We start from the raw sequence: 13678 nt of genomic DNA, 5'->3' as shown, positions 1-13678 counted from the left end.
TCGTGCCATACATGAAGGTCGTTTACATCAAGTAGCGCCTGATGTAAATTGGACCGTTTTCAATTGACTCTTAGATAACTCTATTACATCACTGCTTCCGTGGGGATCTATTTTCCGCTCCACTGATCAAGAGGAATGTAGTACAAATTTACCGAAAAGGTAAAGACACCACTACGTTTCAAAGATAAAATATGTGACAGATTTGCTTTTTTAAAGTCCAGCATTTAAAATTAGCATCAAGTTTTAAAGCTCTGGGTCATGAGAAGCCAAAAAAAATAAATAAATAAATCTATATTTCCTTTGATGTGGTCGCTTGATCATAAATGCGAGCTGCAACCTGCTGCAACTTAAATTTACATTTCTGGTGAAAAATTATGTTTCGCCCCCAACATGCCTCACATCAAAGAAAATACACAATTTTTTTTTCTTTAATTCAGGTTCTAACTGCTGCAAGGTCCAAGGTGCTACATCCATTTCAAAACTTATTCCGCCTGCAAACCTTTCAGCTGAACGTGAAGTTAAAGAGTTCCAAAAAAATAAAAAATATCTACTTCAGTCTTCTGCCTTTTTTTATTTCGACTCAAGACAAGTCTCTTTTCACACTTTTACAGTGTAGTCTTAGAGTACATTATTTGCCCAACTTCAGATGTTTTTATGTTTCAAATTAGGTATACTTTGAGTGCAAATGTCTAAATTATTGTCCAGCTTGATAATTTATGAATGCACCATAATCAAACAAATGTTGGGGAAAGTTAAAGTAAACTTTCACAAACCATTGATTGAGGAGTGCAGAATGTCTGAAAAATCAAGAAATCCCTTTAACAAAGCTTGACTGACAATATAAAGAAAACTATAAGACCTCAAAATACAACCAAGAACAGATGAAAAGCAAAGAAACCTACTAGTCTGGAAAGGGCAACTAATTTTTAAGTCTTTGGAAATCCAGCGTACAACAATAACTGTCAGAACAGAGGTAACAAAAGAAAGCAGATGACCTAAAGTACTGCAGACCTCAATTGCTTCAGTAAAGCCAATGTTCCCGATTCAATAATGGGGAGGATATTGGGCAAACAATGGCATATTTCACTCAGTTCCAAAGCCAAGAGAATGGCTAGCCAAAAAACACAAAAGGTGAGCCACAGATTTGCCAAAAAAAAAAAAAAAAAAAAAGCCTTTATGATCCACAAAACATGTGGGAAGATTTTCTGTAAGACTGACCATGCATAAGAAGAAATTTAATCTAAAACAGCATTTCATAAAAATGCCAAACTACCAGTCACATCTAATAGTTGTGTGTTAATTTGGGCTGCTTCATGATGTGAATAAATGGTCATAATTGATGAAGTCGTGAATCCAATGCTCTTGAAGTAAATCCTGAAGAAAAAGCCGCGTCATCTGTGTTCCACTTCTGAGAAACGACTCCTAACCACAGCTTCAAATGGAGAAACTTTGACTCTGGTTTTGGTTTATATGCACAGGATGACTATGCAGGTTACGCTCTTTTATCCTCAGCAACAAGCCACCCGGCTCTGAGTGCCAAAGCAGCTACTTCCTGCTAGTATACACAATTTTTCACTTCTTTCACTCTTGACCTTATTCAGGCATTGATGGAACAACAAAGCAATAGAAAGAACAAAACTTTAAATCCCACTGAGCTCTGGCAGCCTGCTTCAGAGAGCCATATTTTATGTAAAAGGCAATATAAGACTACATGTAGAAAATGCTCATGGTAAGATAAATTAGGAAATATAGTTTGACAGGGTTGTAGCATTTACTAAAACAAACAAATATGTATCTGGTCTAATTGCTTTTATGCTAAAAGAAATGCAGTTATTGGTGAAACTGCTAAAATACATGTAGTTATATTATCAATACACGTTTTGCTTCTTGGATTTATAGGTATGTTAAATGTTAAGTATCTGTCAGTTGCTTAGTAAAATATTACCTTTTTAACATTTTGGAGTTTTTTTTTTTTCAAACAACCAGTCTATAAGAATGTGATATTCTGTTAGCGTGCCAACATGAAAAATTACATACCGACATATCTTGTACCATGTAATTGAAAACTAATTTATAAAAGGAAAATATATTAAAAATCTGAAATAATATGGCTACATAAATGTGGAAACCCCAAAACAAATGTTTTATTGAAACAGTTTTATATAAATTTGCAGTCTATCTCCAGGAGTTCACTCTATACAGTGAATATGATCATCTGAAATTTCCTGACCTTCATAGATTTGCATCCCTTAGTCAAATCTCAAAAGTATCAGTCAGGAGAAGAGTACAAACTTATTACACACCATCATGCATAAATAAGGAAGTCACAAATAATAATATAAAATAAAACATGGGACAACAATTTCAATAAATGAAATTTCGTATCCTTGATAATGTTGGCTGTCAGACAGAGAAGATCAACAGATCTAAAGAATTTTTAAATTAGCACAGTTTATGTTCTTTATGTGATTAACTCTTGCATTTTCCATTCAAAATGAATTATTTTGAAAGCAAATATCCAAGCCTATCCCCATCTCCCAAACCTTGGGCTGAACCACGGTGGGTGTAATTAAACTAAAAGTGAATATGTGGACAACGACAAATAAGTTCAGCACAAAAACAACACCGCAAATCAGTGTACATCAAATCTAAGGCGAAATATGCTTTGTGCTCTGATGCTACATTAATTCAGGTAAAGTTGAAGTTTCTGTGAAGACTAAGCACCAGCTGGTTTTTCCAAAAATGACAGGTGTCTCCTAAAAGCCCAAAGAGGCGATGACGACCAAGTTATCACAGCCGTTTTTAATTTCACTTTTTTCTCCTTCTCACAGTTACATTTTACAAAATGGTGCAAGTTTCTATTTCAGAAATCTATCTTTTTCTGTTAATGCTTAAAGCAATTTAGAAGAAAGCAGAAATCTCAACTGGGCCTATATATATATATATATATATATATATATATATATATATATATATAACAATTCCAATGACAGCGATATTAATGGCAGCCACGGGTCACAGTAAATGGTACCACTATGGCACTGACCACTCATCAAAGTAAGTCTATCAGTACTAGCTAACTCAATCAGCAGTGGCCACTGTAGTTTCGTCTCTGTCTGGTAAAAGGGACTCGAAAGGCTATAAGGCATGTCTGATCTCCTGGGAGGTGAGTTTAAGCCAGCTGATGGACAGTCCTGCCCCTGGCTGTACTTCCCATCAGGCACTTGACATCATTTAGCAGCTATTTCGGCTTGGCTTTAGCAAAGCTTTCAATGGCATTGTGTGCCAAAGCCACTGCTCACATGTTGACAGACAAGTTGGTTCTACATGTTGAAACTAATAGTGACTAGCCTGGAGTCTGGTGCTTTGCAGTTACACATGCAAACTGTTAGACTGAGTAGAAATACAGAAGTTTTGAGCCACTGGCACTTTCTCCGATAAAAAAAGGACTTTAAACCAAAGGGAAGGTATGATGCAAAACTGTAAATGATTCATCCTCTCCGGATGTTTAAATGCTAATCCTAATACCAGACTGAGTAAGAATACATCTATGCATCAAGATTTCAAGAGCAGCTTATTTGAAAACATTGTGCAAAATGAGTCATATTCTGTGAGGGCTAGAAAATAATAGCTTTATTGTTTTCTAAAACATTACGGTTGATATGGAAAGGCCTGAGGTCGATACAAGAACTGATGTTGGTAGGTTGGATGATGAAATGCAATCTACCCTGATCAACAAACAGATACACCACCCACAATTTTCTCTGAGAAGGATGTAATCACAGATGCCACGGCTTTTTCATCTGATCTCAGTGTGACCCCAGCTCCGTGCTAACTCTACCCGCTTTGATTAGAAATTTAATTACAGGTAACAGACCTTCGAAAAGAGCTCATCTGTGCAAAGCATGACAATGCCTTGCCTATGTGTGATTTTCCCATGCGCGGTGGTGAAGGACAACATTGCAAACGCATCAAAACAGTGGAAAACGACCTAATTCGATTCTCCAGCTTTTTTTAAATTCCCACAGCTGACGTTGACCGGAGCGGACGTCCAATCACAAACCAAACGCAAATCGCAATTAAGCTGTCAGGTGCGGTTTTTCCATACCTATATCTACTGCTGCAATACGAGCCGACGTAATATTTATCCTCTCCGAATTCAGTTCGCATCAAAGTTAAAACCTATAAAAGAAACTTCCAAGACCCCGGAGGATTAGACGTCAATTTAACCTCAGAAGAATCACCTCTGGATTCAGTCGGAGGGAGAAACCTGAATGTTTTAAATGAACCCAAGTTACATGCTTTAAGTAATGCATCCAACGGGATTATGTGGGGCTCTTCAGAGGGATTTGTGGGAGTTTGTGTGTCTGCGCCAAAGAATACCGAAGCCCTCGGCAGCCAGATGTCTGCAGAGCAATCCCAGTGCACAATTACCTCCGGACATCTGGGACCTATAAACACAGCAAGGCGGCTTCTGCTTGTTTTTTTTGTTTTTTTCTTTGGTCTCTAGTTGTCTCTTCATCTTCGTCCTCTGTCTTAAGGCTTTTTTTCCCTCTTCCTCCATCTCAATGTCTGTATATAACTTTACTTTTTTACTTTGCTGTTTTCCATCGCCGCCTGCATGCATATTATTTTAGTAATTCCTTCCTGTACAGCTCCAACCCCTGAGCACATACATTTTTTTTTTTTTTTAACCGCCTGCCTCTTCTTCCACCCCTCCATCTAAAATTTCACCTATTTTTCCCCCATACCCAGCTGGTGGCTAACTCAGTTTCTTCTCCCCCATCCTCCTCAAACACTTGTCACCCTCATATTGTGCCGCTTTCACTTGTCACTCTCTTGGACTCTTTGACAAAACGTCACCGCCTCCCTGAGCGCCAGCAGCAGCAGAGCGAATTTGCCATTCAAATCGGTATTCACGAGATTTTTCACCTGGCAAACGTACATATTTGCAAAGTCATACAAGAGACTATCATGCAAATTATTTTGCCCGACCCGGAGCGTTTTTTTAATGTTTTTTTGCAAAAATGTCACCGTCTGTTTATACGTGTAACGGGAGATAAGGCAAGCGGGACTAAGTCGAGGATGTGCGCGATGAGGTAGTCGCTAATTTCTTAAATTACTTTGACACCCCTGTTGACATCCACAACCAAGGAAAAAAAAAGAACATAAAACTCTCATTTATATATATAATTTGCAAGTGACAATCTGTGTAATGGGAGGATGGGGACCATTTGTGACGGAGTGAGCTCCGAAATTATCTACGGGACAAAGGCCCTGAGGCTGCAGTTCTATTTCACTAAAACGTCAAAGGTCCTCATTTTCTTTCTACAACAACAATCCTCTCGCTCCTCGTGTATCCAGCTGTAAAAATTGGTTTCATTGTGGATTCTGACAATGTTTACAAATCCCTGCCAACATCTTCAGAGATCAAGATTTGAAAGGGTTTTGTGCAGCAGCAGAATGCAGCACCGACTGGGAGCTCATTTTGCTGGGTCAGCACAAAATGAGGCACATATGAGTTTCATCCGAAAGCAGACATATTCCTTTTTTCTGTATGAGCTTGTTGTTGCTTATTAAATGTACAAAGAGAAGAGGAGACAAACAAATAAGAGAGCGGCGATTCTCGACTTCAAAGTCGAAGGCGGAGCTGAATGCAAACACGCGCCGATAAAACGGTAAACCAGCATCTCGTTAGTTTTTCAAACACTTTTTTTTTTCTGAAGGAAAAAGATTTTTCTCCTTCAATTTAAAGTTCTTTTAATGAGATGACAGAGACAGTTATGAATGCCTCAGTAAGGAAAGTAGCTATTGGCTGTGGCTACATGAAACCCTCTAGTTAGGTACAACACTTTTCAGGGTATTTTCTTCATAAGTCTTGTTTTTTTTCTTAAGTTTAGTTCTCTTAAGTCTTGTTTTGCTTTTAACTCAATCATCCACTCAGCAACTTACAAAAAGTCTTTATCAGACTTTACTTTTACAAAACTGACAACTCCAGGTACTCCTTTTTAACAGTGACTATTAATTTCTGATAACGTCTGATGGCATGCTTAGTGACAAAGTTGATGAAACAACACAAAAAACAACCTGTGTATTCAGCCATTCGAAACTGAAAAATTAGCAAGTTTTTACATTTTCATATAAATGCCAGTTTAAGTCACTATATCAAAATCTAGAATAGTTGCAAAATACTTTATAGATATGAGAAACTCCGAGGTTCCTCATAACTCTTCCACTCACTCCCTGTAATGCTATTTCTCATTTTTATTTTGTAAATTTCAAAACTATCCTCCCCTCTAAAGGTGAGGAGGGTATGATTAGTGTCTATTTAACCCTTAGATGTGAGTCAGAATTCAAATTAAGGGACATAAAACTATCCACCATTTGAACATCTCCCTCTATGGCATTGAAGCTTTTAACTTACAAACCAAATGTGATTTGCATTTGTTAATTTTGTGGCTTTTCTAACATTGCTAATGTCCATAAAAGAAGAAAATTCAAGCTATTTTGTCTCTGAACATTAATCAGAAATGTGGATTTTTAAAAGACAGTGTAAGCCTGAGTTTTGCAATACAAAGTTCTTGGAGAAAACTCTGACTTTGCTAATTAATGACACACTGCAGAAATTCAATTTGTAAAAAGCTATTCTGTTAAAGATATTGTTCTTTACAACCTTTTATGAGATGCCCAATCTCTCCATCGTGGCAATCAGCAAAGTAGCTGTGTTTTATGAGCAAATACCCTAAAACAAGAACAATAAAAGAAAAACAAAATGTGTCCAATCTGTAAAAATTACACCCAAACAGAATTCACTCTTAGCCCCAGGAGACTCATTTACCAGGAAATCCTATTCCAAATGCATATCATAATTTTGTTAAACCAAAAATTATTTTGCTGTCATGCACCAAAACAGTATAATAAGATGAAAACAAGCATGGCTGTGGCTGCGCATATCCAAATGGGCTTTATTTGTAACGCCTCAGTCAGAGTGAGCCTCTAAGCGAGTATGTCCTGTTTGCACCGCAGCTGAGAGCAGGATAAATAATTTCTCCCTAGCAGGAGTTTACAGCGTCTTGTGATGATTATTGGAGCCAGAGGAGTAAACGAGGCCCATGAAAGTTTACCATGCCCCAGATAGCTCAGGTAGCCTGTCACGGCAATCTAAATATGGCCGCGGAGGAAAAAGTCGGTGCGAGGGAACTGTTTTTGTCCAGAGGATAAACAGTGGTGCACAGGAGGTTGATTTAAGGAGGAGTGATGGTGGGTGGCTGCATGTGGATACAGCAGCAATTCATCCCCTGAAGTATTCGGTGGAATTAGACTCTCAAAGTCTGAGAGAGCCAATTATTCCACTGTTAAATGCGAATTACTCTTGTTTAAGGAGTCACTTAGGTGATGTCAGCTTCAAATTTTATGTACAATCTAATTATAACCCCCAATCTTAGGCTGTTAACAGGTATAAAACACTAGTTTCCATCCCAATCTGAAAGCTTTTGCCTTTCTAAAGGACAGTTTATTTTGAATTTATGAATATAGCTACCCCATGTGTTCCTCCTTTCCATTTACGTTCACGGTTCACTTACAGTGCAACACATTAAGGTGGAAAGGCCATCCAAGCCCAGCGAAAAGACAAACGTAGTCATAACACAACCTCGACAAACGCCAAAGACATTGGCATAAGTCAATGACGTGTCATTTTTTTTCCAGTAAAACATAAAGGTCTCGTGGTGTCCAACTGCACACCCACTCAATATTATTGACCTCGTCTGTCCCTGATGGCTTTCTAAATGTGGGACGAGGCTTTTCATTTATTCTCAGACGCCTCTGAGAGTCCTTGAACTACTTGTCCCCGTCATCGGCAGTTTCAGGTGAGACTGCTGACCTTCTGAAGCAACTTGAGTGAAGTACTCCGCACATGCAGATTGCCTCAGTGGGTCTTCTTGTCCCAGCTGTTCTTGCAAGGACACTGATATAGGATTGTTGATCAGGAAGGGTAAAAAGAGATTAGCTTTATTAGAACCTGGAAAACAATGGAAAATAAAAGTCTTCTAGTCTGTTGTACATCTCGGCTTATTCTGTTTGAATATTTATAGAGGTGAGAGAAAAGTTATTCAAATTAGATGCCAAACTCATGTTTTTATATGACCAAAATACTGCTGAAATGTTTATTTGACTACACCTTGTTTTCTTTTCTTTTCTTTTTTTTTTAAAGTTCTTTTTCACAGGAAGATTTGGATAACAGAAGGTTACCAAACATGTTTCCAATGCCTTGATTTACCCAAACATGTCATTAATGTCAATAAACCCACTCAAATATGTTTTAATACTTGAAAAAAACAGGATATAGTTAACGAACCTAATTTTTATTTTTCTAACATTTTGCTGCCTAAATTGTGCAGATTTTAATATACAAATCAAACTTGTCTTTAATGCGTACACCAAACCACATTCATTTATTACCTACATAGAACAAATTGTCAATTTACATAAACCTACTCAAACATAGATTTCCTAATGCCTGACTGTTTACCACCTATAAAACATAACCAAACATTCTTACCTTAAGTTATAAGCAATTTTTTTTTATTTGTAACCTGATCAAATGGCTATTTTTAAATGTCTAAATCTAAATGGCAATATTTCTAATGCCTGACGTAAATATGTGTTTTAATTAATATTTTAAATATCTAGACTTTTGTGTAAACTTAACCAGGCCTTAGTACCAATACTTATCAAAAATAAGATGTGAATATATAAAACTTAACTAATTCTGTAATCCCTAAATGTAACCAAAGAAGTTTGTAAAGTTGTAGGCTACCTTAGCAGGTTTTGATTGTGTGCAGTAAAGTTTCTTTAATGCCTAAATGTAATCACACAATAAGTCAAAGTAATTAGCAAATCTCTGCAGACATTGTCAAACTGTGATCAAGAACAAAATTGACTCAAAGGTTAAAATTGACCCACTCCTGTTGGACTCTATGCTGCCACGGAAAGTTCTTAAAAACAACTCTGCAAGTAAAACAGTGAGGGTAAATTTATGGAAGCACAAATTGTTGTGTTACTGCTAGCCAAGATTTTCTAAAAAGCGAGCTGTTTTTAGGAGTTTTCCCACTAATGATGTTTCATATTTTGGTTTGGATTTTACCATCGAGAACCAAGTCAGAACCCCTTCAATTTAAACGCCTCATCCAGTCAATGTTTTGGTGTTTTTGTGAAGAATTATGAGCATGGAGGCAATTACACCCCATGAGCATTTATCCAACATCTCTGCAAATAGATGCCCTAATACCACCATGTTAGTTTACCAACACGGTTTAAGACAACCAGCAGTGCTTGTTAACACTTTACAGGACTCTCCCAATGAGCTAATGATTCCTCCACACCAGCAGCCATTGCGTAACTTTCAGGGCGAGGTTTGTTAACGCCACCGAGAGCAGTTGAAATACGATCGCGTCAACAGAGTTGGAGATGGCGTTTTACGGATTCAGTGGAAAATAATCAGCCGTGAGCACAGCTGGAAGCAGCATGTTGACCTACATAATATCTGCGACAGGTGATTTCATAACAATCTGCAGGAACAAAAGAGTCAGCTTGTTATTCTGACTGCAACTGAACATTTGATTCTCACTGAAATGCTGTGCTTTTGCTTCTTTTTTTTTTTGTTTTTAAATGGGGGAGTTTAAATCATGGCTCTTATAATGTTTTGACTGATTGTTGTTCCCAGAGATGCTGCCTTTAGTTCCAGATGAAATTAGATGCTTGTGTTCGGTCTAGGACCTGACTAGTGGTTAGGTGCAAGTTTTTGAGGGTCAGGAACAGGTATTTCCTTGGCCACACCTGTTGCTAAGTAAGCACTAGCAAAAGTAAAGCGGTGATTAGGTGGAAAAGGACAAAATCCTGGGGGATTTTCTGGGAAGAGCTGATTAGGTTTAACCACAGAGATTATAACTGCTTCTAACGTAAACCTGATCCACAGTAGCACAACAAGATTCAAGACCAAAATGACTCATGATTATCTTATCACTTAACAGTCCAAATATTCAAATCTTGTGGATTTCTTTGACACAAGGATTTCTGATTTCTAATAGTCATAATTTAAGACTGAAACATTCACTCCTGCCAGTATTCAATGTCCAATTTCCTAGATTAAAACCAGAATCAAAGACTGTAACCATGTACGAACTAAGCCGTGCTTAATCTTTGTTGAAACATAAAGTCAGATATTTTATGTCTTTTTATACCACTTAGAGACAAACTGTTTCAAGCACACAACCTCTTTAGCAAAAACTGAAGTGATGCCAGTATACTGCAGCAGTGAATAACACCCACATGCTGTATTCCTGTTGCTCTTTTCCTATGAATATTTAAACAAGCATTGCTGATCCTGAAGTGGCACCCTTTACATTTCATCGAACGCAGTTGGTCACGCTGAAGGTTTCGTCGTTGGCGAGCTGCCATAGCGATGAACTCCATGTCTCATCTCTTGGCGAGCTGATTGTCTTTGACTGGAGACCGCAGGGGCTGATGGGAGCGCATATTCAAGGATGACCACGGGGACACGGCCCAGGTGTCTCATTGCTGAAACGGGAGAGTGAGGCTGTCAAGGTGTGACATATGAGCTAATGACCTTTGGCCTTGGCAGTTCAATGGAATGGGGGGTGTGGAAAGGTAAAGTGCCTCACCAACAGCTTTGAATGCTGTTCAAAAAAGAAGGAAGGGGATGATGTGTCACTAAGCATTTAACTAAACACAGAGTTTGGAGCTGGGTGTCCTTTAAAAGTATCACCGACTCAAACGTTTGGCTCTACTCCCCTTCACTTTCCACACCGACTTCGAACACGTCTGTAAAATGTGCCTCCTTTCATTATGAAATCCTGCAAGGCAGTCAAGATTGGAGGCATTAAGAAGACAATTGTTTGTCAAATTCTGTGCTATAATCCTATGACCCACTTTTAGCCTGTTCACAAAAACCCTCCTTGAATTCCTTTGGATGGTTTTAATCACTGTCCGCTTTGAAGAATAAATTTCCATCATTCACTGTAAATGGAGTCCATTTTTCTTTTTCTTTTCTTTTTTTTTTTTTTTTCTCCATGAGATTCCAATACAGCCAACTCTGCATAAAGATGACTCGCCTGGTGGGTGAGCGAAGCAAAAATCAGGCTTAGCCCTGCTCCGGTTAACAAATTTGAATGTTGATGGAGTTTGGATGCCAAGAAACTGGTTGGTGCAGTTAGATTTTAATGCCTCTGTAGTTTTAATGAATAATGAAGCGATGACATGGTATGCGTTTTACGAGATGTTTGTCAGTTCACTACATCGCTACGCTTTGTAGTAATGAACGCAAAACTCGCAACGACATTTTGAAAGTGATATTTGCTCAAATTATTGGTTCAATTTCTCTTAATATGATTACCTAATTAAAAAACTTCAAAGTATCACAGTTTTTTTAAAGTATTGAAAACCTCTAAATGGAGCAATAGCCTGAGTAAAGGCATAATAATTTTATCAAGAAATCATCTTATAAAGGAAAAATGGGTATCTAAATAATGAATTAAATTGATGAATTTTAAAAGAAAATAGGCAAAGGTAAACCAACTTGCTTGATGTGATGATGGATTTACTAAACCAAGGAGTATTTATGCAGTGGAGTTTGACTACTCACAGCTACACAGGTGAGGAAAACATTCATTAATGGACAAAACTCTTGTCAGTAACAAAATCACCAAACATCACAGGCTTAAGTGCAAAAATAAATGAATATAACAAATAGTGAAAGTAGGCTAACAGTCCCCAACAAGCAACACATTTTTGCTGCAATCTAATCTTATGAAATTCACCAAAAGATTGCAACTTAGAGCTGTTGCGCTTAGTGAAGAAAATAGTATGGAAAACCAACCTGCCAAATTTATTCCAAAAGTACATTGACAAGTTATCTAGCAGCTCATGAAAGAACATAGAGCAACTAAAGTGTCACAAGATTTACTTAAGGTCAGTGTCCATAATGCAACAATAATGTGATTGGAAAAAAAAAAATATATCTTGGGTCATTTTGATGGATAGTTGTTCACATTAACCTCATCAAAACCAGTGTTTTAGGCAGACCAGAGTTTAATTACATATTCACACCTTTCCAAACAAACGTTTTGAGCAAATTAACTAGAGTTCTATTAAACAGGCTGGTGTGTATGCACCCTAAAATAGCGTACCGAACCTGACCGGCCTTCCTGCACCGCTCAGTGGAAACAAGGCATTAGTAAATTGTGACAACTGTCCATTGGGGTAAAAACACAAAAACATGCCTTTGCTATAAAAACTGTACAAAAACACTTCCAGTAAATGAAGTGTTAGCTGAACACTGAAATGAAGCATTAGTTTGTAAGAGAAGTCAAAAGCAGAGCAAAAGAAGCTTTACTTTGTCTCCGTTTAGTCTCTAGACTGTTTTACTTATCTGGGAGATGAGGTCATTAAATGTGGCTGTGTGAGTTTACACTCAGCCAAATGGGTTTACTTTCCCCTCAAGAGCAGGCAACTTAAAGTTTGAAGCTCCAGTAAATAACTTGACGTTATGCAACAAATATGTGATTTAGACAGAAATCAATAGAAGCATCTCACATTCAACACATGTGGAATAGAAAGATAAATACATTCATTACTGACAGTGATGCATTTAAACTTTTTCTCCCCAGATAATTTTGACAGCATACCTTATAGTTAATAAAAGCCTGTTATTCGGTTTATACAACACAAAAAGGGATATCCGACACAGAACTCACAGCCTTCTTAAAAATACTATACGGTATATGCAATTAATAGTTGCTTAGGGCTCCATTTGAATTAATTACTGCATCAGTGGAGGTGTAGCTTTAAGGCAATCAGATTAAGGCTCTGCTGAAGTCTTGAAGTACCTTCATAAAGCTCAACAGCAAAGAAAAGCATAATCATCTTATTTAAAAATACAGCCACAATGGAAATATGTTTCAGTACTATACTTCAGAGAGTGAAATCTCCAAAAATTGCTTTATCTTGAAAGACCGCTATTATTTTTTTGTTTTGTTTTTTTTGTGTGTGTGTTTTCTTACAGTTCTTCCTTCCACTCAACTTTTCATTTAAATTCTGGCTTTTAGCACTTTCAACATTCAGGTAACTTATCTTCCTAGAAACTTATTTTTTTGTGATTTTACTTAATATATATATATATATATATATATATATAGAGAGAGAGAGAGAGAGAGAGAGATAGATAGATAGATAGATAGATAGATAGATAGATAGATAGATAGATAGATAGATAGATAGATAGATAGATAGATAGATAGATAGATAGATAGATAGACTGAAAAAAGGGTTTTCATTAACTGTAGGCCAAAAATAATCAAATTAGCAAACAGTTTTTCAATAACATTCAAATTTATGATTTACTGTAATTAAAAAAAAGATATTTCTTAATAGCAGACATGCTTATGTAAAATTCTGTCTTCTTGGCTCATTGCCACCAAGATAATTATGGAAGAAGTAATTGTTATAGAGGTATTTCAATCCACTTTAAACATCCTGTGATTGCTGCACACTGGTGGCCTTTCATGCAGCTATTTACTTCATGGTCACTTTTCCTTTGGCAGATCTAATATTCTTGTCGCCGCCTTCCAGTCTAGTGTAGGCTGACATGAATAAACATTAA

Source organism: Poecilia latipinna, unplaced genomic scaffold (assembly GCF_001443285.1).
Source record: "Poecilia latipinna isolate Pla-1442-1.1 unplaced genomic scaffold, P_latipinna-1.0 Scaffold3198, whole genome shotgun sequence".
Taxonomy (NCBI): Eukaryota; Metazoa; Chordata; class Actinopteri; order Cyprinodontiformes; family Poeciliidae; genus Poecilia; species Poecilia latipinna.
The sequence above is the reverse complement of the archived record's forward strand: the minus strand, read 5'-3'. Positions refer to the sequence as shown.